At 47.1% G+C, this 26,044-nt stretch overlaps 1 pseudogene; it reads left to right on the top strand.

Annotated features, from left to right (window-relative positions):
* LOC128406101 (inositol polyphosphate 5-phosphatase OCRL-like) overlaps nt 1-25,083 on the top strand; it is a 60,458-nt pseudogene extending 35,375 nt beyond the window's left edge.
* The last annotated feature ends 961 nt before the right edge of the window (nt 25,084-26,044 follow it).

Genomic DNA, 26,044 nt, shown 5'->3' with positions numbered 1-26,044 from the left:
GCTCCTGACCGTTGGCCTGTTTTACAGCGAAGCTTTGCTTCTTAAACGATGAAAAGAGTTCTCTGTGTGGGGACATATGAACCGTGCATCCAGTGTCAATAATAAACGAGTTCCCAACATCTGGCGTGGTTCCTTTCGCCATCAAAGCCTTTGCAGGTTTCACCGAAGTCTTGGTATGACCTTTGCCTGACGCCTCAGGCTTTGCTGAGCGGCCCTTAGCTCCTTTTGGCTGGCGTGGCTTCTTACAGTTCCGCTGAAGATGCCCAGCCTGTCCACAATTGTAACATCGGACAGCGTTCAAAGCTAGAGCTTTCTCTCCAGTAGCTTCATCTGCGGGGGAATTAGAACTCCGTTCCTCCCTCCCCCTGTCCTTTTCTTCCAGTGCAGCAAGTCTGTCGTGTTCATTCAAAACGACGGCACACACCCTTTCCGCGGTCAAATCGTGAGCGGGGAGGGAACCAAGCTGACTGGCAACGGTTTTGTAAGTCCGATTTAGGCTGTTGATCATCATGAAGCAAAACACTTCCTCCTGCAGACGGAAATTGCGTTCCACCATCTGCTGGCGCAGATATTTCATCTCCGTCAGGTGCGCTTGAACATCTCCATCAGGCGCAAGCCTCAGATTGGTCAGCTTCTCAAAATACAGCAACGCTGAAGAACCAGCATCCCTCTGATGTGTTCTACGCAGCATTTCCCAAATTTCCTGTGCATACTCCAAACCCTGAATATGCACCAATTGGTCATCTGACACACACAGAATTATAGCCGTTCTGGCTTTCAGATTCTGTGACTCCCAACCTCGGGTTGGTGCTGCAGGGATGGGGTTCTCAATCACATCAAAGATCCTCTGATTCTGCAGCAGGGCCTTCATCTTTATAGACCAAGATGAATAATTGTCATTAGTCAGGGGAGGTGGATAGGGTAACCCTCCCCCCTTCTTGGAATCCATGCTGAATCCAAGTCTTTGCACTCAATCTCAAGCCAGCTTTCACTTTCAAGCCAGTAAAACCCAAAAGTCTCTTGGCTGTTTACTGCTTCACTGGCAGGCAAACTTTTGGGCTGTTTTCAAAATCCTTGCACATGCTGCGCAGAATTCAAAACAATTCCACTTCCCAGGCTCTTTTTGAGCCAGTCCCATTTGTCAGTAACTTTCCAAGTACTGGCGGTCGTTGCCTAGCAACCTGCTCGGGACGGGAATCTTATCTTACCACAGGAATTCCTGGTATGCAAGCTTGCTCTCAGAGCTGTTTTTCTCAAACGCAGCTCTCTCGTGAACAGAAAATAATCCTTACTGTGTTCACTCTCTTTAGCCCGAAATGCAGCATACCTTTTTGGCTCCGTTGCCTTGAAATACACTCCTCTCGGTGTCCAGCTGTCTGTTCAGCTTTTGGCTGCAGGCAGACGCTTTCTTTATCTCCTTAGGTGCAGAGGATGGCAACGATTCATCGACCTCTCACCTCTCATGCTGAGTCTCATAGATCAGATATCCATCGGCTCTGCTACCAGATGTCGATTTCAAGCCAGCAGAGCCAGCGAAGCTCTTAGGAATTTGGCCACCCTCCAGATGCCCGGCTTGAATTCTTGTTGACCTCCTGTCTTCCTCCCGGCAAGATCAAGGGAGGTCTCCAATCGGCGATTCTTCTCAACGTGAAGAAGAACACACCATTCCTCCCCCTCCTCTCCCAGGGAGGGGAAAGAGACAGACAGAAATATATCTACATGTCTTTATTTCTGTCGTTCCAGCAGTACAGAGAAAACATGTCTGTACCCTCTGATTCCAACTGCAGAGAGAGAGTAGCTCCACCCATGTACTTCCAGTACAGGGTCATGTGCCACTCTGAGCTAACATCCGGTGCTCAGTGCACTGTCCCTTGTTCTCACGGTACAGTCCAATAACCTCAGCTTCCTGTTTACCATTCCAGCCACCTGGAGCTCGCTTCTGCATTGCTCCTTTTTCGTAACAGTGAAGCCGCATAGCCATCGTCGGAGAGCGCTGACTTTTTCCTGCGGACAATTGGACTCTAAAATAAGGACCCGTGAGTAAAGCAAGGAAATTAGATCTTTAAAGCTGAATTGGATTACAAACGGGGAAGGCGCAAAACAGGAAGTCAGCCTTCCGTTTCTTTGTACATAGTCGGAAGCAACCAGGTTTAAACTAAAGCCTGAAGACCGCATTTTAATATTTAAAATTTAAGTTGAAAATAACGAACCCCCTTTTTGGAGGCAGAGAAAAGGGGGAAGACTTTTGGACATTATTTGTTAGTGAATAAGAGGTGAGAAGAGAATGCAAAATGAGAAAAAAGAAAAATTGTTGGGGAAAATAAAGGAGGGAGAGAAGAAATTGAGGGCGAAACCAAAGTCTCAGGAGATTTTGAAAGAAATAAAGTTATACCAAGTACAATATATGAAAATGATGAACCAGGAAATTGAATGGAAGATTAAACAGATGAGACAAAAGACATTTGAATCGGCAAATAAGTGTGGGAAACTGTTGGCTTGGCAGTTGAAAAAAGACAAAAACTAAATACTATTACAAATTTGGAAGTGGAAGGAAGGAATGTACAGAACCCTGTGGAAATCAGAAAGTGTTTTCAGAGGTATTTCAAACAACTATAGACACAAGAAAAGCAGAATGAAATGGACATTGATAAATTTTTGAAAACAAATGGACTACAAAAAATTTCCCAAGAAAATAAATTAATGCTGGATTACAAAATAACGGATCAGGAAGTAGAAGGGGCCATTCAGAATATGCAATTGGGTAAATCTCCAGGACCGGATGGACTGACTTCTAGATATTACAGAACTTTGAAAGAATGGTTAATACAACCTCTAAAGGAAGTCTGTAATGAAATATTGGAAGGGAAAAGGGCACCAGAGTCGTGGAAGGAAGCGTACATCACACTTATACCGAAAACAGAGACTGAAAAGACGCAGCTTAAGAACTACCGCCCCATATCACTGCTCAATGTGGATTACAAAATTTTTGCAGATATTTTGGCTAAAAGATTAAAAAGGGTGTTAGCAGAAGAAATTCATAAAGACCAAGCAGGCTTTCTCCCGGGCAGACACTTATCTGATAACACGAGGAATATAATTAATATTTTAGAAAAGTTACAAATGAAGATTAATACTAAAGCTTTTTTGATCTTTCTGGACGCGGAGAAGGCCTTTGATAACATTTCTTGGAAGTTTATGAAAAAGAATTTACTGGGGATGGGGGTTGGTCAAAGTTTCGGAAACGGTATAGGTGCAATTTACTCAGAACAAAAGGCTAAACTAATTGTGAACAATGTAGTGACGGAAGAATTTAAGATTGAGAAAGGAACACGACAAGGTTGCCCAATCTCTCCATTGCTTTTTATATCGGTCCTGGAGGTTTTGCTAAATATGATTAGAAGGGACCAATTGCTAAAAGGTATTCAAGTGGGAGTTAAACAGTATAAGTTAAAAGCATTTGCCGATGACTTGGTATTGACTTTACAGGAGCCAGAGTCAATTACTAAAAGAGTATTAGAACTGATTCAAGAGTTTGGTCAGGTAGCAGGTTTCAAGCTGAATGAAATGAAAACTAAAGTTTTAGAGAAAAACTTAAATGAGGTTGAGAGAGAGAGGTTTCAGAAGGAGACAGGTCTAACATTGGTTAAAAAAGTGAAATATCTAGGGGTTAATATGACAGCTAAGAATGGGAATTTATTTAAAGACAATTATGAAAAATGCTGGACGGAAGTGAAAAAGGACTTAGAAATATGGTCAAATTTGAAGCTTTCGTTGTTAGGCCGAATTGCTGTGATTAAAATGAATGTATTGCCAAGAATATTATTTTTGTTCCAAACACTGCAAATTTTGGATAAAATGGATTGTTTCAAGAAGTGGCAGAGAGATAGACTTCCGGGGTGGCGCCATCGGAAAATGGCTGATTCCCCTTAATTCGGAGGGGACTGGCTCCGCGGAAACTGGGGTCTTTACCCCTACGGCGCAGCGGGGACCCTTAGAAACCACAGGCGGGTGAAGCCTGTGACCGTGGGACTCGGCGGGCACCTTTTTGCGCCCCCCCAATCGGCAAAGGAATCCAGTTCTGGGCTCCGGAGCGGGGAAGTGGCGCTGTGCTGTGAGTCGTCTGCTTCTTCCGTGGAGTGAAGCCGCAAAGCCGTTGTCGGAGAGCGCTGCCTTCTTCCTTGAAATTTGACACCAAGATCAACGACCCGTGAGTAGGTCAATTTGGCAATTAAAGGAATTGAATAAAAAGATTTGGCACCGAATGTGGAGAGGTACAAAAAGGAAGTCTGCCTCCCGTTTTTGTAAAGGAGTAAAGCAATGAACTTGTAAGCAGAAACCTTAAAGGACGTTTCTAAGGATTATAATCTGAACATCAAACAAGCGTTAACCCCCCTTTTTGACACAGGGGAGAAGGGGGGAAAGGATTTGAACAGTATTTCCCTGCGAAAAGAGAGAGTAAGAGCAGCTAAATCCACTGCTCAAACCCCTGAGACCGGCTTCTGTGAACAGTTAAAAATGTCGTACTGGGAAGTGTGTTGTCGCTGAAAGTACTTTTTCTCTGCAACAGTTAACTCTGCGTTTGAAGATACAATTAAGACACAATATTACTGACTGGTTTCTCCTGATTTCAAAGTATCAGGCAATAAATAAATTGAAATAGGAACTGTTGTCCTTTGGAGACCGGGGGATCCAGAAGAGAAGGTATTACTTCTTATTTTTTTAAAAAATGATTTTTAAAAAATAACATTTGTTTCTCTTTTGAAAAAAAAAAGTGTCCCCGGATTCTTTGAAAAAAATCTGGTAACCTTACCTTAAAGCCTAACCTTCTGATTCCAAGTCTCTTCTTTCTCAATATCCCCATTCCGTTAACCGCACCAAGCAACAAGCTGTAAAATACAAGTTTAAAACACAAGCTTTCCTTTGCATCTCACAGAACTTTAAATGTAATTCGTGGTTTTTTTCACCTGTCCGCCAAACTTAGGTCTTTTCCCCCATCCTTTAAATCGGAAATCAGTAGTCGAGCCATACTTTTAGGTAAAACGTTTCTCTGGGTTCCGGAAGTCCTACCTGAGAAGAACAATGGGAGTTTCCGCTAGCACCACCTGCTTCTCCTTCTGCAAGCAGCGCCACCTGAATTCCCACCTGGGATGAGCCGCTTGGCGCACTAAACTGAGCCGCCGGAGAAAGACTGGGGCGAGCAGCAAGTGGGAGGGGGAAGTCATGCGCTTCTGTCCCGTCAGAAAAGTGCTGGTCCTCCCCGGAGGCAGCCTGCTTGCAGACAAGGGGGCTAGGCTGCCTCAAAGCCCATCAAGGCCAGAGGCTGCTAGCATGACTCATGCCGGCTTTCTCATCTGAGGGGAAAGGATGCTCGGTCTTAAATGCTGGCCTTGGCAACTTGGCTGAGCTACCTTGGGCCAGTCCTTGGGCCAGCTTAGCCTCCCTCACAGAGGGTTGTTCTGCAGATACACTCAGGAAAACACCCGAGGCATGAAGAAGAAGAAGGAGGAGAGTCTGGAAAGGGGGGTGGGGAGCGCTCCCACCCCAGCTGCTCCAGGATGGGAAGTGCGCCCCAGGGGGAGCTGGATTCAGGCGGAGGTGGATGTCGGGTTGGGTGGGGGGTGCCAGGAGCAGCACGATGTCCCTCCAACCCCCGGCTTCCACTCTCCAGGCAGGCGCCCAATGTGGCCAGCTGGCAAGGGCTCTTTCTTACTCCAGCCTTGGCGTGCAGATCCCGGGTTCAGCCCCAGATCTCTGGAGCGGAAAGGCTCTTGGGCGTGAATATGAAAGGCAGCATCTGTCAGAATAGGTCATACGGAGCCAGTACAGATGAACGTGACTATTGGTTCGCTTCCTCGGCATCCCAGAACTGTGAAGGTTGCCTCAGCTGTTGAGCAACACAGCTAAGGAAGAAGGAGTGGAGTGTCTCCGAGGGGAGCATAGCTCCCATTCCCTTCCAAACACACAGACAGGACAGTGTGGTGGCACCCAGGGAATCGTTGCAGCAGCCAGATGGCTGGCTGAAACACACACCATTGCACTCTTTTTGAATGGGATTCAATCTGAATCAGCCAGTTAGTGAACTTGGTGCTCCTGTGCAACAAACCCACTACAAAATTGCTCTTCCCCGCACACTTCCAGGTCCCTCCAGCTGGGCTTTTTGAGTGTGATGGGTTTTTCTCACTCCAGAGCAGTTTGTCTTTAAGCTGAAGGTCACCAGGAAAGCAAGGGAGACTAAAAAAAAATTGCACTCTTGGTTTCCTGGAAGAAGATCAAACGACTCCCCTGGACTAGAAGAGACATCTCATTAACAACTGGAGAAATGCCAAAGAACTTTGGATATCTGCTTGGGAGGTTTCTGATGCAGTATTAATTTAACAAGGAGCCAGGAGTGAAACCGAAAGTAGACTGACCAGCTGGCTGAATCCAATTATATTGCTATGGGGGAGGGGAACCTCTAACATTTTACTTTTCGATACTTGTACTTCCAGGGTGGAGGGGGGGTGGAGGAGAGGCAGAAAGAAGAGCTAACTTGTCCATGGCTGGGGGCGCAATCTGGACGGTTCTGCCGGGGCGCAAGATCACCTAACTGGGAGGGTGGAAGGCAAGGAGGCCAAAAGTAGGTGGTGCCTGAGCCAAGGAGTGGCAGAGCAAATGCGTTCTGTATCTGAGATGGAGTGGGAAGGGGCTGGTGGCCACCGCAGCCATCCCCTGTCTGCCCTCATGGACCGGCCAGAATCCACTGGGCAAATGCTCATCTTGCCAGAGTCTGGGTCTTCTGCTGTTGCTCTCTCAGAAACCGTGCCCAGGTGGGATGCTTCGTTTTTCGTAGCTGCTTCATCCCTGAGGAAGTTGGAGGTGACGCAACTCCTGCATCTCTGACGTGGGAAGGTTTGGAGGTATTTCAGATTCCCCCCTTCTTCCTTGGCTCCCTGGAAAGAAGGCATCTTTACATTCTGAGCGCATTTCACAGGCCAGGAGCCAAGCACCCCTTCCTGAAGGGGAGAAGAGGCCCAGAAAAGACGAGCCCTTCGCAGCCCAAAGGCGTTCCCCTGAGATTCAGCTTCCGGGCTATGGCTAACCAGGTTAGGAGCAGGAATATTGGGAGCGGGAAGGAACTGATGTCATCTGCCAGAGCAGCTGGCTAATTGAAGGGAATGAGGTGATAACAAGGCTTTCAAATCTGAACTCTTGTTTGCGGCTGATTAGCATAGAGGGAGATGGAGAACAAGGGCAATCGGAAGCAGACTCTGGGTAGTTGGTTGCTTCTCTTTGTTCGGGTTCCTACGTCACACCAGCAGTTTAAATGGCAACACTCCTGGACTTCCGGGTTAGCGCCATCGGCGAATGGCGGAGTTCCTCCGATCGAAGGAACGGGCTCCGTGGAAATTGGGTCTTCCCGCCGCGGCGAAGGCGGGGGCCCGTTAGAAATCCCAGGTGGAGGAATCCCAGGCAGAGCACCAAGAGCGCCTCCCCTACTCACGAGGAAACCCATTTTTGGGGCTCCGGAGTGAAGTGGGGTGAGCAGCGCGGTGCATCGAACCGATCGCTATTTCCATGGAGGGAAGCTGCTCAGCCATCGCCGGAGAGTGCTGACTTTTTCCTGATGACATTTGGACTCTAAATCAAGTACCCGTGAGTAAAAACGGAGAATTTGGATTAAGAATCTGCAAATTTATGAATTAGGCACGAAGCGGGAAGGTGTAAACAAGAAGTCCGCCTCCCGTTCTTGTATACAGATTGAAGCAAAGACCTTGCAACCTAATAGTTCTTTTGAAATTGGAAATTTCCTGCACCCATAACCAACAAAACCCCCTTGGAAGCAGGAGAAAGGGGGGGGGATTTGACTGTTTAATCCTGCAGGAAGTGAGAAAAGGAATATAAGTTTCCACCGTCCCAAACCTGGGAACGGGGTGTCGGGACAGAAACTGTTTGAGACGTCCATTGATTGAAGGTGGAGTATTTTGAAAAAAATAAAGAGAAACAAACTAACTTCAACGCTACCTTCTGCATTTTCGCTCTTTGAAGAAACAAAGTATTTGAAATTGAAAGGACTTGAAATCGAAAGTAATTGTCTTTGTTTGATACTTTCTTAAAAAAAATGGATACAAATAGAAATTGTGTCCCCTAGAGGGAGCTTGTCAGTTTGCGGTTACAGCTTACATATGTGAGTTTTGGACCGTGGGAACAGCCGTTTGACCTTGCTTTTGAACAGAAATGTTTTGGCAGGAAGGTTTGGTGTCTGCCCTTGGTAGGACTAATGCTCTGCTGGAGCAGCTGTCTGAGAAAATGAGCCTGATGAATGAAAAATTGGACTTCATGAGTGCTGTGGCCAGTGAATATGATTTAACAGGGAACAAGGATAAAGAAGTTACACAGCGATCAACTCAGGAATCCGGTTTGACAAGGCAAGTCCAAGGTCAGATGGAGAAGGAAGAGGTAGTAGCTATTCCTTATACAACACAAATGACAAGATCCAAAGTTCTACAGGAACAAAAGCTACTGCATTGGAAGATTGAACTTGGAGAGTGCTGGGAAGTATTTGAATTCAGGGAAGCTTTTTACTCTAGTGGGACTGTGAAACAGGTGAATAACTATTTGGACAAATACTTTTTGGAATACAAAGATGAAGATTGGGAGTGGGACTGGGGGGAAGGAGACAATTGGATGAAGGATAATGGAAATTATTATCGGATGGAACCCTCCGGGGACCCACTCCCACAGAAACTAACAATAGATAAAGAACTGCGTAATTACAAACAAGAACAAAAAAATTTGCAGAAGGGGCCGAGAAGAGACTTAAGGGCCTCGGATATTAGAACACCAGATTGATGGACTATGTAATGGACAGAAAGGACTGATATGACCCGAAACCAGGAAGAAGGGACGTTGGATGAAAATCAGAGATATGAAGGGAATTTCTTATGTTAATTATGGAATTAGTGTAATATTATTGAAATTTGAGGGATTGTGTTGGAAAGGAACTAAATTGGCTTTAGTAGAAATGACTTTAAGGAGAAATGCATGAATGTGATGTGATTTTGAAATTTTAAGATTTTTAAGATAAGATAAGGTTAAAGAGAGTAAAGTAAATTGAATAATAGATTATATTAAAAGAGGGAAAGGATAAGTGGATTAATAAATAAGATAGAGTGTGAAGATTAATTATTTAAATTAAAATTAAGAAGTATGGGAAGAATTTGCTGAAATAACGAACTAAACTAGAATACAAAAAGGGAGGTGTGAGGAGGTTCAAGAATTAAGCAAATGAAAAACTGTAATTTGAGATTTGTGGTTTTTTTTTCTTTTTCTATTTTTTCTGTTTTCCTTTTTGGGTTAGGGTTGGGGTTTTTTATATGTACTCATGAAACTCTGAATAAATATTATTTGGGGAAAAAATGGCAACACTGCTTTGCAATATTGTCCGCCTTTTTAATTGTTGTTATGGAAAATCAATAAAATGATAAGTTGCCCCTGCCAAAGGGTTGCATGACATCTGGCTGAAGACTTTTTGTGCTAAAAGTTGAAGCTATTCAGGGGTGTGTGGGTGTGTGCATCCATCTATGTGGCCACTGTGTATTCACTCTCAATAGATTAACCATTTCTCTTTGTCCGTCACCCTTTTGTCTATAAAAAGTGTCTTCTGGTGAAAGCCAAAATAGAGTGTTTGTGTATAAACTAACTTTATATCTATTTTCAGATTCTTAATACGCCACACACTTCTAATACAGTGGTTCTCAAGGTACGCATTTACTCTGACTTTATCTACCACAAATATCCAAGCCATCTAACCCTGAAGTCCTAACCTTCTAATTCCAAGTCTCTTCTTTCTCAATATCCTCATTCCGTTAACCGCACCAAGCAACAAGCTGTAAAATGCAAGTTTAAAACGCAAGCTTTCCTTTGCATCTCACAGAACTTTAAATGTAATTCGTGGGTTTTTTCACCTGTCCTCCAAACTTGTCCCCGTGTCCCTATGGACTCCCAAGGACATGTGGTTGGCCATTGTGGGAACAAAATGCTGATCTAACCCAGCAAGGTTCCTGCGTTCTTTAGCATGCACCAGATACTCTTGCACTAAGACTCTGATACAGTATGTATCAGAGTCTCTCTCTCTCTCTCTCTCTCTCTCAAGACAGGGGCGGGGAGTATTGGCGGCAGGGGGGGGGATGAACTGGGTCCTAATCAACAGCTGCCCTGGGGATGAGGGGATCAAATTCTCCATCCTTGCCAACTCCTTTTAGTGATGGGCTGCTTGCCACTGCTGTGCTCCTAAAGCTCTCTTGCTCCCCCCTCCTCTCTTTCTCTTTCTCTTGAATGTGGTAGCTTGAGATAGAACTAACCACCCTGAACATTTCTGGAGAGGAAGATGGGAAGGAGGCCGGAGGCATGGTTCACCAGCTGCTGTGTGCTGCATTGCCCAGACAAAGTCGTGGGCTGGGGCTCCAGCTGTTGCTCAGTTTCTACCACTGCCTCTGCAACGTGCTCTAGACAAGGGGTGGTGAACATGTGACCCCATCATCTCATCATGCTGGCTGGGGCTGCAGCCCATCAACCTATGAAGACCCATCCATGTTCTGTTGCTGTTTTTGTTACTTATTTCCTGCCCTTCACCCAACAATTTAAATAAAATGTTAGCCAAACCTCATGTCCACAGCTGCATATTCAGTAAGCTTTTGGGTGAACTGCACATCCGGAGTGGGAGGATTACGAGCTGCATATTAATAGGGGGAGGGGGAGCTTGGATTTGGGGTGCGAGCAATTTGTTTTTTGTTTCCCCACTTGAGATGCTTGCTGTGGCTAGGGCCAGGCGATATATTTTCAACTCAGCTTGAAGTCTAGATAGTGAGACTGGTTTCATAATTTCTGACCTGGCAATATATTGCGAATCATGATGTGTGTGTGTACTATGCAAAAAACACCATGTGGGGGGAAACTGTGAAGCCAGACAATGCTTCTCTAGATTCCTGCAGCCCCTGTGGACTCTGCCGGTTCAGCTTTCCCCTGCCCTCCTGCAGGGGGCAGCAAAAATCACAATGCGGGGGAAACCGTGAAGCCAGCCAATGCCTCTACATAGCTCCATCTTATTTCAGACATCGCGATATATTGGTGTATTGCAATGTTTAGCTAGTGATATATCACCGTGTTGAAAGCCAGCTATCGCCCAGCCCTAGTTGTGGCCTCAGAGGGCAAGACTTGTCCACCCAGCTGGAGCAAGGAAAGAATGCATACAGGCACACATTCTGTCAGGCTCTCATGCCAGCCCCGCTTGTCATTGGACCTCCAGGAGAAGCAGTTTCTGGATATCGTACCCCAGGATGGTGATGACTCCACTGAGCGGCCAAGGAGATCTGGCTTTTGGTGGACCACCTCTTCAAAAATGCCTGCCACCAGGTGAGCTGAGGGGGACGGTACCATTGAAAGGATGGGTGTTGCCGGGCCCAGATGGACTCCCAGCTAATTACTATAAAAAGTTAGAACAAGCATTATTTCTTCCCATGAAAGACCTAATGAATAATATTTTGGCAAATGGAAAGCTACCGAAAACCTGGAAGGACAGCTTTATTACTCTTATCCACAAACAGGGAACAAATGCCTCAAACATGGCCAATTACAGACCCATTGCACTGTTAAATAACGATTACAAGATATTTGCAGACATTCTTGCAAATAGATTAAAAATGGTGCTGAAAGAGATAATTCATAAAGATCAAAATGGATTTCTTCCCGGACGATTTATGCAATCCAATATTAGATGTGTGATCAATGTATTAGAATATTTGGACATTAAAATTGACAAACCAGCAGCTATTATGTTGGTGGACGCTGAAAAAGCTTTTGATAATGTGTCCTGGAAGTTTATGAAAAAATTAATGGAAGAAACCGGACTGGGAGAAAATATTTGTAAAGGAATAAATGCCATCTATTCAGAACAATATGCAAAACTGATCATCAATGAAAGAATTACTGAGGAGTGCAAAATAAACAAGGGAACCAGACAGGGCTGCCCACTGTCACCACTGATATTTATCTTGGTGATGAAAGTCTTGAACAATCAGATAAGAAAGGATCAGCTTGTTAAAGGCATCACTCTGGGAAGCAAAACATATAAAATTAAAGCTTTTGCGGACGATTTACTTGTTATGACTGAAAACCCTAAAGAAAGTCTGAAAAGAGTGCTGGAATTGATTAAAGAATTTGGAGAAGTGGCAGGCTTTAAGCTGAATATAACAAAAACAAAAATGCTTGTTAAAAATGTAACCACAGAAGAAAAGGACGATTTAGAAAAAATATTGGGCCTGAAAATCTCCTCAAAAGCGAAATACCTGGGTATTTGGATCACCCCAAAAAATATAAACTTATTTCAGGATAATTACACCAAAACTTGGTTAGAGATTAGAAAAAACTTTGTAACCTGGAGTAAACTAAAATTAACATTTCTGGGTAGGATTTCCATTATAAAGATGAATGTGCTTCCAAAATTAATCTTTTTATTTCAAATGATTCCAATACTGGGCGAAGCAGGTTGTCTCAAGATATGGCAAAGAGAAATTTCCAAATTCCTGTGGGAAGGGAAGAAACCTAGGATTAAACACCTGATCTTAATAGACATAAAAGAGAGAGGAGGCTTTTCCCTACCCGACCTAAAACTTTACTACGAGGCAGCCTCTTTCACCTGGCTAAAAGATTGGTGCACGTTGCAGGATTCGGACCTCCTGGACCTGGAAGGTTTTGACAACCGTTGGGGATGGCACGCCTACCTAATATATGGAAAAGCGAAAATTCATAAAAACTTTACCAACCATATAATAAGAAAGTCACTCTTTGCTGTATGGGAAAAATATAAACACCTGATGGAGCCTAAAGTCCCGTGGTGGACTTCTCCAGTAGAAGCCATAGCAGTAAAATGGAAAAATTCTCAGGAAAGCTGGCCAACATATAAAATACTTCTAAAAAATGAAGATAACCAAATAAAATTTAAAAACTTTGAGGAAATAAGAGACCACATTTCAGACTGGTTCCAATACCATCAGTTATTTGAAAAATTTAAATCTGACAAACAAAAGGGGTTCTCAACAGAAATTTCCCGATTCGAATCTGATCTTGTAAATTCTAAAAGAAAAACTCTTTCCAAAACTTACCGACTCCTCCTTGACTGGACAGTCAAGGAGGAGGAGGTAACAGTGACAATGGCGAGGTGGTCCCAGGATTTTGGCCACTCAATAACCATGGCCCAACGGGAAAATTTATGGAAGATCAATTGGAAATTCACAAATTGTTACACGATGGTATCTAACACCATGGAAGCTTTCAAAAATGTATAAAAATGTATCAAGTAATTGTTGGAGATGCGGAGACTCAGGAACATTCTTCCATATGTGGTGGATATGTAGGAAAATACAGGTATTCTGGGAGAGTATACATGCAGAACTGCAAAAAATGCTAAAGATCTCTTTCAATAAAAAACCAGAGGCCTACCTCCTGGGAATAACAGATTTGGATATTCCACAAAAGAGGAAGGGTATCTTTTTATATGCGACGGCGGCAGCAAGAGTTTTGATCGAAGCAAAATGGAAGAGTAATGAAATCCCTGCTATTCAAGATTGGATCCAAAAGCTGACAGAATATGCTGAATTAGATGGTTTATCAGAAAAAATAAAGAATAAATCAAAACAGGAATTTGTTTCTAAATGGGAGGTTTTTAAAGAATATCTGAAAAATAAATATAGTCGTTTAAATTCTGTTGCAGCATTCGAGGAACTTCAGTAATAGTTGTAAGGTAGATATAAGAAATTAGATTTAATGAGAATAAGTTTAATTATGAAAAAAATGTGTATTGGCAATAAGTAATATGAATTTGAAGTATGGAATAGACGGGAGGTTGGGTCTTTAGTGTTAAGACCAATAGATGTTGTATTGTTTGTGTCAGGGAACTGCCATCTGAGACGCAGGAGGTGAAAGAGAGACCATTCAGCTGGGGAGGGAACCAGCAGGGGGAGAAGTGGAGTTCCAAGGGAAAGTGAGTCGGAGGGAGGGCTCAGAGACACTTCAAGCGAGAACAGTGGGGAGGTTTCAGGACCTCCTTTAGGGACACCCACTCCTCGCCGGAAACTGTCACGCCGAGAGTCCAGAAGACGCGTTTCCGTTAAGGAGCTTTTATGCTGGAAGAAGTTCCGTAAACGCCCACTGTCCGATTCAACGAGTGACTGATGGAGCCATGCTTAAGCAGCTCCGTCACAGACAGAGGTTTGTGGACTTAGCCAAACTTTGAGGGACTAGGACTTTATGCACAAGCAGCTCATCATCCCATCACAGCAATCGGACAGTCCCTGAAAGCAGCTTGTGCAGAGAGGCATCATGAGCAACCCAGCCGGAGCCGTGGGAGCAGGAGGAGCTGGAGAGGGTCCAAGCCTGGAAGAAAGGTACAGGGTGTTGGAAGTCCAACTAGCGCTGCAAACGGCGAGGCTAGAGGAAAGGAGGGCGCAGGATGCAGAAAAGGCAAAAGGAGCTACACTAGCAAGAAAGATGCCAGGATTGGTGCAGAAGTTTGGGGGGGACCCCAGGAACTACCAAGCCTTTAGGACAGAGATGCAGTATGCTCTCGAACTGCAGTTTAACGACTTTCCCGACGAGGCATCGCGAGTGGCGTTTGTGATTGGCCATCTCGAAGGGGGGGGCGAGAGACTGGGTTAGACCCCTGATGGCAGGGAATAGTGAAATGCTGAAGGACACGAGGAAGTTTTTTCGCGCCATGGATTTGATGTTTTCCAGCGAGATTGAACAGGGACTGGTGCGCAGACAATTGATGGCTTGCAAACAGGGTAGCCGATCGGTTCGTGAGTACTGGACTGAGTTTACAATGTTGATACATAAATTGGGGTGGGACCTATCGGCGGAACCCATTCACATGCTCTTTGAAGAGGGGCTTTCTTCGGAGGTGAAAGACGAACTTTCCCGGGCGCCCAGGGCGGAGTCTATGGACCAGCTGACCAAATCAGCGCTGACCATTGGAGCGCGCCAGGAGGCAAGAGCCTTGGAGAAGCGGGAGGGGAAAGGAGAGCGTTGGAGGGATTTCCGCATTCCAGAGATTCCAGAGCCAAGTTTCCCGCCAGGAGAGCCGATGGAAGTTGGAACAGCGCGCGCGCGCGCAGTTTCAAATCCCAGTGAAGGGAGGAAGAAGGAGGGAAAGAGCGCCAAGAAATGTTATCTCTGCCAGCAGCCAGGTCACTTTGCCAGAGTCTGCCCGCAAAGAAAGGAATGGCAAGGGATGGCGGGAGCTGTTGGGGGGAAGGAGGAGGGAGTCCAGGAGCCAGTAAAAGCCAACGCCTGGCTGCCACCGTCAGGGCACTGCAGCCAGGCCAAGGAGCAGTAAAAGTGCCCACTCCGGAACCTCCAAGACCAGCCCTAGTAATAGAGGTGTTGCTAGAGCTGGCAAACGGATACCCACTAAAGACAAAGGCGCTGTTGGACTCAGGCAGCTCCTGTAATTTTATGAGTAAGGAGTTTGCAGCTGAACACCAGATACAGATACTCCCTTTAAGCAACCCCATGCAGGTGACCACGATCGATGGGAGGGCGCTGTTGGGAGGAGAAGTTAGCCTACAGACCGTCCCAATGGTTATGAGGGTGGCCAGGCACACCGAAAGGATAGCGTTCAATGTGGCCACCCTGGGAGGGGCTCCCGTCATTTTGGGAATGAGCTGGCTAGCGTTGCATGACCCGCTAGTGGGCTGGCATCAGAGAGTGGTTTCCTTTGGGTCAGCACATTGCCTGGAACACTGCAGAGAAGGAAAGGTGCCAGAAGGGGCAAAGGCCTTTCTAGCAGGGACGGAAGTGGCGGACAAAGGGAAGGTGCCCAAACAATACGCTGACCTGAGCAAGGTCTTCAGCGAAAGGGAAGCAGATAAACTACCACCGCATAGAGACTTTGACTGACAAATTAACCTGGTCCCTGGGGCCCAGCTCCCCGTGGGCAAGCTGTACGCCATGTCAGACAGGGAAATGCAGGAGTTAAGGGAGTTTATTGATAAAAACCTGAAGAGAGGCTTCATCAGAGAGTCCAGAGCGGTGGGGGGGAGCCCAGTGTTTTTTGTGGACAAAAAAAACACGGATAAACCCAGGCTTGTAGTGGACTACCGGCGGCTAAATGCCGTGTCAGAACCAGTGACTTTCCCCATGCCCAGGATTGATGACATTTTGGCCAGGGTGAGGAAGGGAAAGATATTCACGAAACTGGACCTGAGAGGGGCATACAACCTGATACGAATAAGGAAAGGGGATGAATGGAAAACCACCATGTTCACCCCTTTGGGGGCTTTTGAATATTTAGTTATGCCATTCGGATTGCAATCAGGCTCCGCCTGTTTTCAATCGCTCATGAACCATGTCCTGGGACCTTTGCTCTACAAGAATTGCGTGGCCTTCCTCGATGACATGCTGATATATTCAGAGAATGAGGAGCAGCATGTAAAGGATGTCAGGGAAGTGCTGAGCCAGCTACAAGCAAACCAGCTGTGGGTGAAATTGGAGAAGTGTCAGTTTCACACCAAGGAGGTGGAATTCCTGGGGTACCGCTTATCAGACAAGGGATTAGCCATGGATCCAGGCAAGGTCCAGGCGGTGCTGGAATGGAAGACACCGAAAACGAAAAAGGATGTGCAAAGGTTCTTAGGGTTTGGGAACTTTTACCGTAAATTCATCAAGAACTTTGCCCACTTAACGGCTCCCATCACGGACTGTCTAAGCAGCAAGAAGAAATTCGTTTGGACGGCGGAGGCGGAGCAAGCATTTGAGGAATTGAAAAGGGCATTCGCTTCGGAAGAACAGCTCCTGCATGTGGATTTACAAAAACCCATGAGAGTGGAAACTGATGCCTCAGACCGGGCGGTGGGGGCGGTGCTGCTTCAGCCGGGGAACAATAAGTCGGAATGGAGACTGTGTGCCTTCTTTTCGCGTAAGCTGAACAAATCCGAGAGGAACTACACCGTATATGACCGAGAACTACTCGCCATTCACGAAGCGTTCCGGAGATGGAGACATTTACTAATTGGCGCACAGCATAAGGTGCAAGTGTGTACGGACCACAAGAATTTGGAGTATTGGAGAACGGCACGAGTGCTCAACCAACGACAAGTGAGGTGGGCCCAGGAGTTCTCCAAATTCCATTTTGAAATCTGCTATGTGCCAGGTCCAGAAAACATCAGAGCGGACGCTCTCTCACGCAAACCTGAATATTTGGAGGGGGAGGGAGCGCCTGAAGAGAGACATATTATCCCAGAGGACCACTGGGTGTGTGGGGCGGCCTGGGTGGGGCAAAGAGAACTGGTAGAGGGAACGGTAAATGATGAATACGCCCAGGATAAGCTCAGAGGTTTAAGGAGAGAGGGAGAAGACCCCGGAGGTTTTGAAGAAAGAAACGGGGCATTGTATTACAAAGGGGCACTATATATACCCGAAGGGGAATTGAGGGGGAGAGTACTCAAACAGCTGCACGACAACCCCACAGCGGGGCATTTTGGGCAACACAAGACCATGTGGTTGGTGACCAGGGAGTTTTGGTGGCCCAAGGTGAGGGAGGATGTACGGGAGTATGTGAGAAGGTGTGACCAATGCCAGAGAGCCAAAGGAGAAAGGCGGGCGCCAGCGGGGTTATTAGAACCGTTACCCACACCAGAACGACCGTGGGAGGCGGTATCGATAGATTTTATGACTGATCTGCCTAAATCCCAGGGGAAAACCGCCATACTAGTCGTAGTAGACCTGTTAACTAAGATGGGTCACTTTGTAGCTTGCTCACATGCAGTCACGGCGGAAGAGACAGCGAAATTGTTTGTAGAACATATTTTTAGGCTGCATGGCGCCCCCTTGAGGGTGGTCTCCGACAGAGGGAAACAGTTCACGTCCAGGTTCTGGAGGAAACTTATGAGCTTGTTGCACGTAGAGGTCAACTTTTCGACTGCCAGGCACCCTGAGACCAATGGGCAGGCGGAGAGGGCAAACGGTATCCTCCAACAATACCTGAGGTGTTATGTCAATGACAGAGAGAACGATTGGGTCGAAAAGTTGGCGCTAGCGGAATTTGCTTACAATAATGCAGAGAATGTGTCCACCGGGATGAGCCCCTTTTTGGCTAATTATGGGTGCCACCCCAGGGCGTTTCCAGGGGGAGGAGGGGAGAGATGGAGTGTCCCGGCCGCTGAACATTTTGTAGAAGAAATGGAAGCGATCCATCGTCAACTCCAACTCAACTTAGAAAGGGCCAAAGAAGAATATAAGAGGCAGGCAGACAAGAGCAGAAGGGAAGGTGAAACCATTAGGGTGGGGAGTCAGGTCTGGCTATCAACCCAAGGGTTGCCGTTCAAGGGGGGTTGCAAGAAATTGAGACCCAAAAGATTGGGACCATTTGAGGTCATCCAACAGGTCAACCCAGTGGCTTTCAGAGTCCGGTTACCGAACCACATGAAACTGCACCCAGTATTCCACAGGTCATTACTGTCACCATATAGGGGGGAAGGTGAAGGGGTATCCACACGGGGCCCAGCCATAGAAGAAAGGGAAAGCAGCAACCATGTGGCGGAAATCATCGACTCCAGGTGGAAGGGTAATCAGGTGGAGTATTTGGTCGCGTGGGAAGGGGAACCGGAGTCGGAAAACACCTGGGTGACGGCAGAGGAGGTCCGTGACGAGATCTTGATCGAAACGTTCCACCAAAGGTTCCCCAGGAAACCTCAGCCAGTAGCGAGGTTCCGGAGGGAGTACTTTGGCACCACCGACGATGAGGAGGAACTGGAAGGATTCAGGGAATCGGAGTTGGAAGAAGGAACAGACTCCGATGAGGAGGAGTACTTGAAAACCGGAAACAGCAACAGGTGGAGGGAAGTGTTCGAAACTTCGGAAGATGAGGGAGGTTCCTTCAGGGGTTTTGCTCCCTCGCCTCCCGCAGAGGAGGGGAGGGAAGGGGGTGAAGGGGGCCCTGGAGGGGAGGTGGATGTCAGGGAACTGCCATCTGAGACGCAGGAGGTGAAAGGGCTCACGGAGGGTGAGAGAGACCATTCAGCTGGGGAGGGAACCAGCAGGGGGAGAAGTGGAGTTCCAAGGGAAAGTGAGTCGGAGGGAGGGCTCAGAGACACTTCAAGCGAGAACAGTGGGGAGGTTTCAGGACCTCCTGTAGGGACACCCACTCCTCGCCGGAAACTGTCACGCCGAGAGTCCAGAAGACGCGTTTCCGTTAAGGAGCTTTTATGCTGGAAGAAGTTCCGTAAACGCCCACTGTCCGATTCAACGAGTGACTGATGGAGCCATGCTTAAGCAGCTCCGTCACAGACAGAGGGACTAGGATTTTACGCACAAGCAGCTCACCATCCCATCACAGTTTGCTAAGAATATTATGTGTCTATGGTTATTTTTGTAATTTGCGTATAATTTGGTATTTGTGTTTTTTGTTTGTTTGTTTTTCTTGTTGTATAAATAAAAAACTTTAAATAAAAATAAAAAAAGAAAAGAAAGGATGGGTGTGGGCTGGAATCCAGTACCAGTTTTGGGGTGTGCAGGTTCCAAACGCCACCATTGATTTATATCTTAGCTACCGACTCGCTCTTACAAGCTCCTGCTGTGAGTATAGTGGCACCTTGGTGGAGCGGTAGCGGGTGGGACATCCAGCATACGGTCTTCCTTAGAGCGGCTCAGAAGAACCCAAGTGTTCCCAACCATTGTCTGTCTCTCCCTAGCAAAGCGGCTCTCTGAGACTCGCCACTAGAAGAAGCGGGGAATGATTTCACTCTCCCATTGCCCCAAATCAGGAGAAGGGTAGTAGGAATGCTACTGTGGAAAGCAGGCGGGATACAATTCTCAGCCCTTGTGCCAGCTCTCTTGGTGATGGGCTTCTCTCCATTGTGGCATTCCTTGCCCTCACATTATGCACCCCAGGGCTGGATTGTTCTGCATGCTATCCAGGATGTACCTCAACCCTTCCTAACGCATGGGTGATACTCTGCTTCAGGAGGACCTCTTCCAGACCCCGGGGACGCAGGACGAGCTGCAGGAGAGAATTGAGTGCCTGGACACCAGCATTCCCGAGACGATCCATATCCTCTTTGGGGGGCATTGTTGGGGAGCAGGGCTGCTTGGTGGTTTTCTTTCGCTCTTGGCTGGAGTGGACCTGACTTTTATATACCTGGTGGCTTAGGTTCCTAGGCCAGCCCATCCTTAAGGCTCTGGGACACAGCACAATGAAATGCCCACAGTCAAGTCCAGTCATGCGTCCAAACAGCTTCACAGCTTTAACCCCCATTTGAAAACATCAGCCTGGCTAGATAGAGCAGAGGTGGGGAATCTTGACAGGCCCACATGGATTGAAACCATGCCTGCAGAAGGACATTTCCTTGGCATATCAGCTTTGCAGGCAGCTTCGTCAAGAGGGGAGGTGTGGGATAATTACAGTGGGATGGCTCAGCTGGTAGAGCGTGACACTCTTAATCTCAGGGCTGCGGGTTCAAGGTCCACCTTGTGCCAAAAGGGGGGACTTGCAAGGTGGGCCCAGATGTATAAGGACCAAGCTTCTTGCTTTGGACCAGCCTGGGAAAGAGGCAGGCTGCAGGTAACAGGACAGAACACTTCCCTTGCCAGGCTGTCAATAGCTGGCAGTGACCACTCGGTGGCCGAAGCTCTGCTCATCTTCCTGGAGGCAGTGCCAGAACCAGTCCTTTGCTATGAACTGTATCAGCGCTGCCTTGAGTGCTCACATGACAGCCACCTCTGTCGCCAGGTCGGCCCCAGAGCCCCATCTCTTCCTGGCTGGTCTGCGGTGTGTACAGAAGCATAGAATCAGAAGGGATTTCCAAAGTCATCTAGTCCAAATGTTGCCGCGAGTAACAGGAAATCCACTAAAACATCCCTGAAAGCCAGTAAACCGGCACACTGGCAGGAGGGCTAGTCTGGTCTGGGTTGTTGTTTAGTTGTTTAGTCATGTCCGACTCTTCGTGACCCCATGGACCAGAGAACGCCAGGCACCTCTGTCCTCCACTGCCTCCCGCAGTTTGGTCAAACTCATGCTGGTAACCTCGAAAACACTATCCAACCATCTCGTCCTCTGTCGCCCCCTTCTCCTTGTGCCCTCCATCTTTCCCAACATCAGGGTCTTCTCCAGGGAGTCTTCTCTTCTCATGAGGTGGCCAAAGTACTGGAGCCTCAGCTTCACAATCTGTAGTTCCAGTGAGCACTCAGGGCTGATTTCCTTCAGAATGGAGAGGTTTGATCTTCTTGCAGTCCATGGGACTCTCAAGAGTCTCCTCCAGCACCATAATTCAAAAGCATCAATTCTTCGGCGATCAGCCTTCCTTATGGTCCAGCTCTCACTTCCATACATCACTACTGGGAAAACCATAGCTTTAACTATACGAACCTTTGTTGGCAAGGTGATGTCTCTATTTCTCAAGATGCTGTCTAGGCCTGTCATTGCCCTTCTCCCAAGAAGCAGGCGTCTTTTAATTTCGTGACTGCTGTCACCATCTGCAGTGATCATGGAGCCCAAGAAAGTAAAATCTCTCACTGCCTCCATTTCTTCCCCTTCTATTTGCCAGGAGGTGATGGGACCAGTGGCCATGATCTTCGTTTTTTTGATGTTGAGCTTCAGACCATATTTTGCGCTCTCCTCTTTCACCCTCATTAAAAGGTTCTTTAATTCCTCCTCACTTTCTGCCATCAAGGTTGTATCATCTGCATATCTGAGGTTGTTGATATTTCTTCCGGCAATCTTAATTCCGGCTAGGGATTCATCCAGCCCAGCCTTTCGCATGATGAATTCTGCATATAAGTTAAATAAGCAGGGAGACAAAATACAGCCTTGTCGTACTCCTTTTCCAATTTTGAACCAATCAGTTGTTCCATATCCAGTTCTAACTGTAGCTTCTTGTCCCACATAGAGATTTCTCAGGAGACAGATGAGGTGATCAGGCACTCCCATTTCTTTAAGAACTTGCCATAGTTTGCCGTGGTCGACACAGTCAAAGGCTTTTGCATCGTCAATGAAGCAGAAGTAGATGTCTTTCTGGAACTCTCTAGCTTTCTCCATAATCCAGCGCATGTTTGCAATTTGGTCTCTGGTTCCTCTGCCTCTTCTAAATCCAGCTTGCACTTCTGGGAGTTCTCGGTCCACATACTGCTTGAGCCTTCCTTGTAGAATTTTAAGCATAACCTTGCTAGCGTGTGAAATGAGTGCAATTGTGCGGTAGTTGGAGCACTCTTTGGCACTGCCCTTCTTTGGGACTGGGATGTAGACTGATCTTCTCCAATCTTCTGGCCACTGCTGAGTTTTCCAAACTTGCTGGCATATTGAGTGTAGCACCTTCACAGCATCATCTTTTAAAATTTTAAATAGTTCAGCTGGAATACCATCACTTCCACTGGCCTTGTTATTTGCAGTGCTTTCTAAGGCCCATTTGACTTCACTCTCCTGGATGTCTGGCTCAAGGTCAGCAACTACACTACCTGGGGTATACGAGACATCCATTTCTTTCTGGTATAATTCCTCTGTGTATTCTTGCCACCTCTTCTTGATGTCTTCTGCTTCTGTTAGGTCCTTTCCACTTTTGTCCTTTATTATGGAAATCTTTGTACGAAATGTTCCTTTCATATCTCCAATTTTCTTGAACAGATCTCTGGTTCTTCCCATTCTATTGCTTTCCTCTATTTCTTTGCATTGCTCGTTTAAGAAGGTCTTCTTGTCTCTCCTTGCTATTCTTTGGAAATCTGCATTCAATTTCCTGTATCTATCACTATCTCCCTCGCATTTTGCTTGTCTTCTCTCCCCCGCTATTTGTAAGGCCTCATTTGACAGCCACTTTGCTTTCTTGCATTTCCTTTTCATTGGGATGGTTTTCGTTGCTGCCTCCTGTATAATGTTACGAGCCTCCACCCATAGTTCTTCAGGCACTCTGTCCACCAAATCTAAATCCTTAAACCTGTTCCTCACTTCCACTGTGTATTCATAAGGGATTTGACTTAGATTGTATCTTACCGGCCCAGTGGTTTTTCCTACTTTCTTCAGTTTAAGCTTGAATTTTGCTATAAGAAGCTGATGATCTGAGCCACAGTCAGCTCCAGGTCTTGTTTTTGCTAACTGTATAGAGCTTCTCCATCTTTGGCTGCAGAGAATATAATCAATCTGATTTCGATGCTGCCCATCTGGTGATGTCCATGTGTAGAGTCGTCTCTTGTGTTGTTGGAAAAGCGTGTTTGTGATGACCAGCTTATTCTCTTGACAGAACTCTATTAGCCTTTGCCCTGCTTCGTTTTGATCTCCAAGGCCAAACTTGCCAGTTGTTCCTTTTATCTCTTGACTCCCTACTTTAGCATTCCAATCCCCTATAATGAGAAGAACATCCTTCTTTGGTGTCACTTCTATAAGGTCTTGTAAGTCTTCATAGAATTGGTCTATTTCAGTTTCTTCAGCACCAGTAGTTGGTGCATAAACTTGGATTACTGTGATGTTAAAAGGTCTGCCTTGGATTCGTATCGAGATCATTCTATCATTTTTGAGATTGTATCCCAGTACAGCTTTCGCCACTCTTTTGTTGACTATGAGGGCCACTCCATTTCTTTTACGGGTTTCTTGCCCACAGTAGTAGATATGATGGTCATCCGAACTGAATTCACCCATTCCCGTCCATTTTAGTTCACTGATGCCCAGGATGTCAATATTTATTCTTGCCATCTCATTTTTGACCACCTCCAACTTACCCAGGTTCATGGTTCTTACATTCCAGGTTCCTATGCAATATTTTTCTTTACAGCATTGGACTTTCCTTTCGCTTCCAGGCATATCCGCAACTGAGCGTCCTTTCGGCTTTGGCCCAGCCGCTTCATCAGCTCTGGATCTACTTGTACTTGACCTCCGCTCTTCCCCAGTAGCATGTTGGACGCCTTCCGACCTGAGGGGCTCATCTTCCAGCGTCATAACTTTTATATGCCTGTTGTCTTTGTCCATGGAGTTTTCTTGGCAGGGATACTGGAGTGGCTTGCCAGTTCCTCCTCCAGGTGGATCACGTTTGGTCAAAACTCTCCACTATGACCTGTTCATCTTGGGTGCCCTGCTCGGCATAGTTCATAGCTTCTCTGAGTTCTTCAAACCCCTTCGCCACGGCAAGGCAGTGATCCATGAAGGGGGTCTGGTCTGGGAAGCCTTGTTAACTGCAGAGGTTGCTGATGTCTCCTTTGATAACCATCCCTCTCGGTTGTGGAGGGGGGTGGGGTACGCACATGTTGCCTTTTTGCTTTCTGACCAGGACTTGTAACAATAGCCCACCTGTTTCAGTGAACCTCGCTTGAATTTCCAACCCAGGAAGCGGCCATATACTGGGCCACCTAGCTCAGTATTGTCGAAATTGACAAGCAGTGGCTCTCCAGGATTTCAGACAAGGGATGTTCCCTACCCTCCTGGGAGATGCTGGGGTGGAACCTGAGACTTTCTGCATGAAAAGCAGGTGGTTTACTGCAGAGCTATGGCCCTTCCCCCAAGATATCTCAGTTGGTAGAGCATAAGACTCTTCATCTCAGTGTCCTGAGTTCGAGCCCCACCTTAGGCATTGCAGGGGGTTCGATTAGTTAACTCTCGTGGTCCCTTCCGACTCTACAGTTGTATTGTTCCCCAAAGTTCCCAGCAGAGTTCTAGTCCAGTTACCATTTTAAACATTCTTTTTTTTATGCCAGGTCTAAACCTGCAAAGATAACAAGCACACTGTGCTAGTGATCCATGTCCCTCCTCTAGCAAAGCTCTGCCCCTCCCTGTCTTGCAGGTGATCTGCCAGTTGCCACTGTCCGCTTCGTGGTGGCTTTCCTGCGGGAGCTGCTGTAATACTCTGAGAGCAACAACGTCAGTGGCAACATGCTAGGTAAGGCCTGCCTGTCCTGGCTGGGAGCTGGCCTTCCTCCTGCTCCCGCCTCCTCTCATGCAAATGTTTCTGCTTCCCTGCAGCCACCCTCTTTGCCAGCCTCCTGCTACGGCCTCTGCCCAACATTCTGCCAAGTGCCATCGGCTTCCTCCTGGGCTTCCTGCTGGGGGCGGATGACTACGAAAGGTGCCAAGCGTGACTGGAGACGAAGTTGGGAGGGAAGAGGCAAGGCCCAGCCTCTGTTCTCTGGTGCCTGCCCTTCCCCTTGTGCCATCTTGCCATGTGCCAGCTCCCTTCCCTGTGCTTCGCCCTTTCCACCTTTTCCTCTTGACTCCTGACACGGTTGCACACTTGGCTTTCCACATGGTTCCAGGGCATTGGCAGCAGGTTCAGGGTGCTTGGGGAGGGACCCTGTTGGAGGACAGTCATTCCCCTGCCCATCCTACTACCACCACTGCTGCTCTCAGTCCCTGCGCAGTAGTCCACGCTCTCCCCTTCTGCTGCAGCTGAGCATGTGCTACTCTTGGTGGGTACCAGGCATAAGGATTCCTTTCCTGGCCTGGCCTGGGATTGCAGGACCTCTTTCTCTGTCCCCCCAGCCTTGATGCTCATCAAGAAGGGGCAGGGCAGCCACTGTGGCCCACGTACGCCTTAGCCTGCTCTCTATAGTTCAGCTATCTGTCCCCATTCTGCCAAGTAGAGTTCTAGGGTGTTCATTCTTCATTCTTCAACACTAAGCACTGCCTAAAGGGACCAGGGGGGAGGAGGGGGCGCAGGCTGGGCAGCAGGAGGGGAGCTGAGGCAGTGGGTACAGCTGGGTTGGGTTGGGCTCCCCACCCGACCCCAAGTTCTGCAACTTTGTCTTTCTGCTTTTCTGTCCTGGGTTCCTGTACTTGGTGCACACACACTCTTAATTTATTGGGAAACGGTTGTTTCAAAATGAAAGATCCGTTGTGCAGAGATTGTTCTGGTGTTTGGAGGGGAGCTACACTTGCCTTTGCTGGTTTCTCCACTGCTCTGAAGCTCAGCCAGACTTTCCAAATGTAGCCGCCTTGGGCCCTCGCAGCACACATGAGGGAGAGGCTGTGGAGAGGGGGTGCTGCATGGGGCATCAGGTCGTGCAGATACCATGGAATCTGACTTCGCTCTTCACAACAAGG

The sequence above is a fragment of the Podarcis raffonei genome, chromosome W, assembly GCF_027172205.1.
Source record: "Podarcis raffonei isolate rPodRaf1 chromosome W, rPodRaf1.pri, whole genome shotgun sequence".
NCBI classification, from domain to species: domain Eukaryota; kingdom Metazoa; phylum Chordata; class Lepidosauria; order Squamata; family Lacertidae; genus Podarcis; species Podarcis raffonei.
Note: the sequence above shows the minus strand (reverse complement) of the source record. Positions and strands in the feature narration are given on the sequence as shown.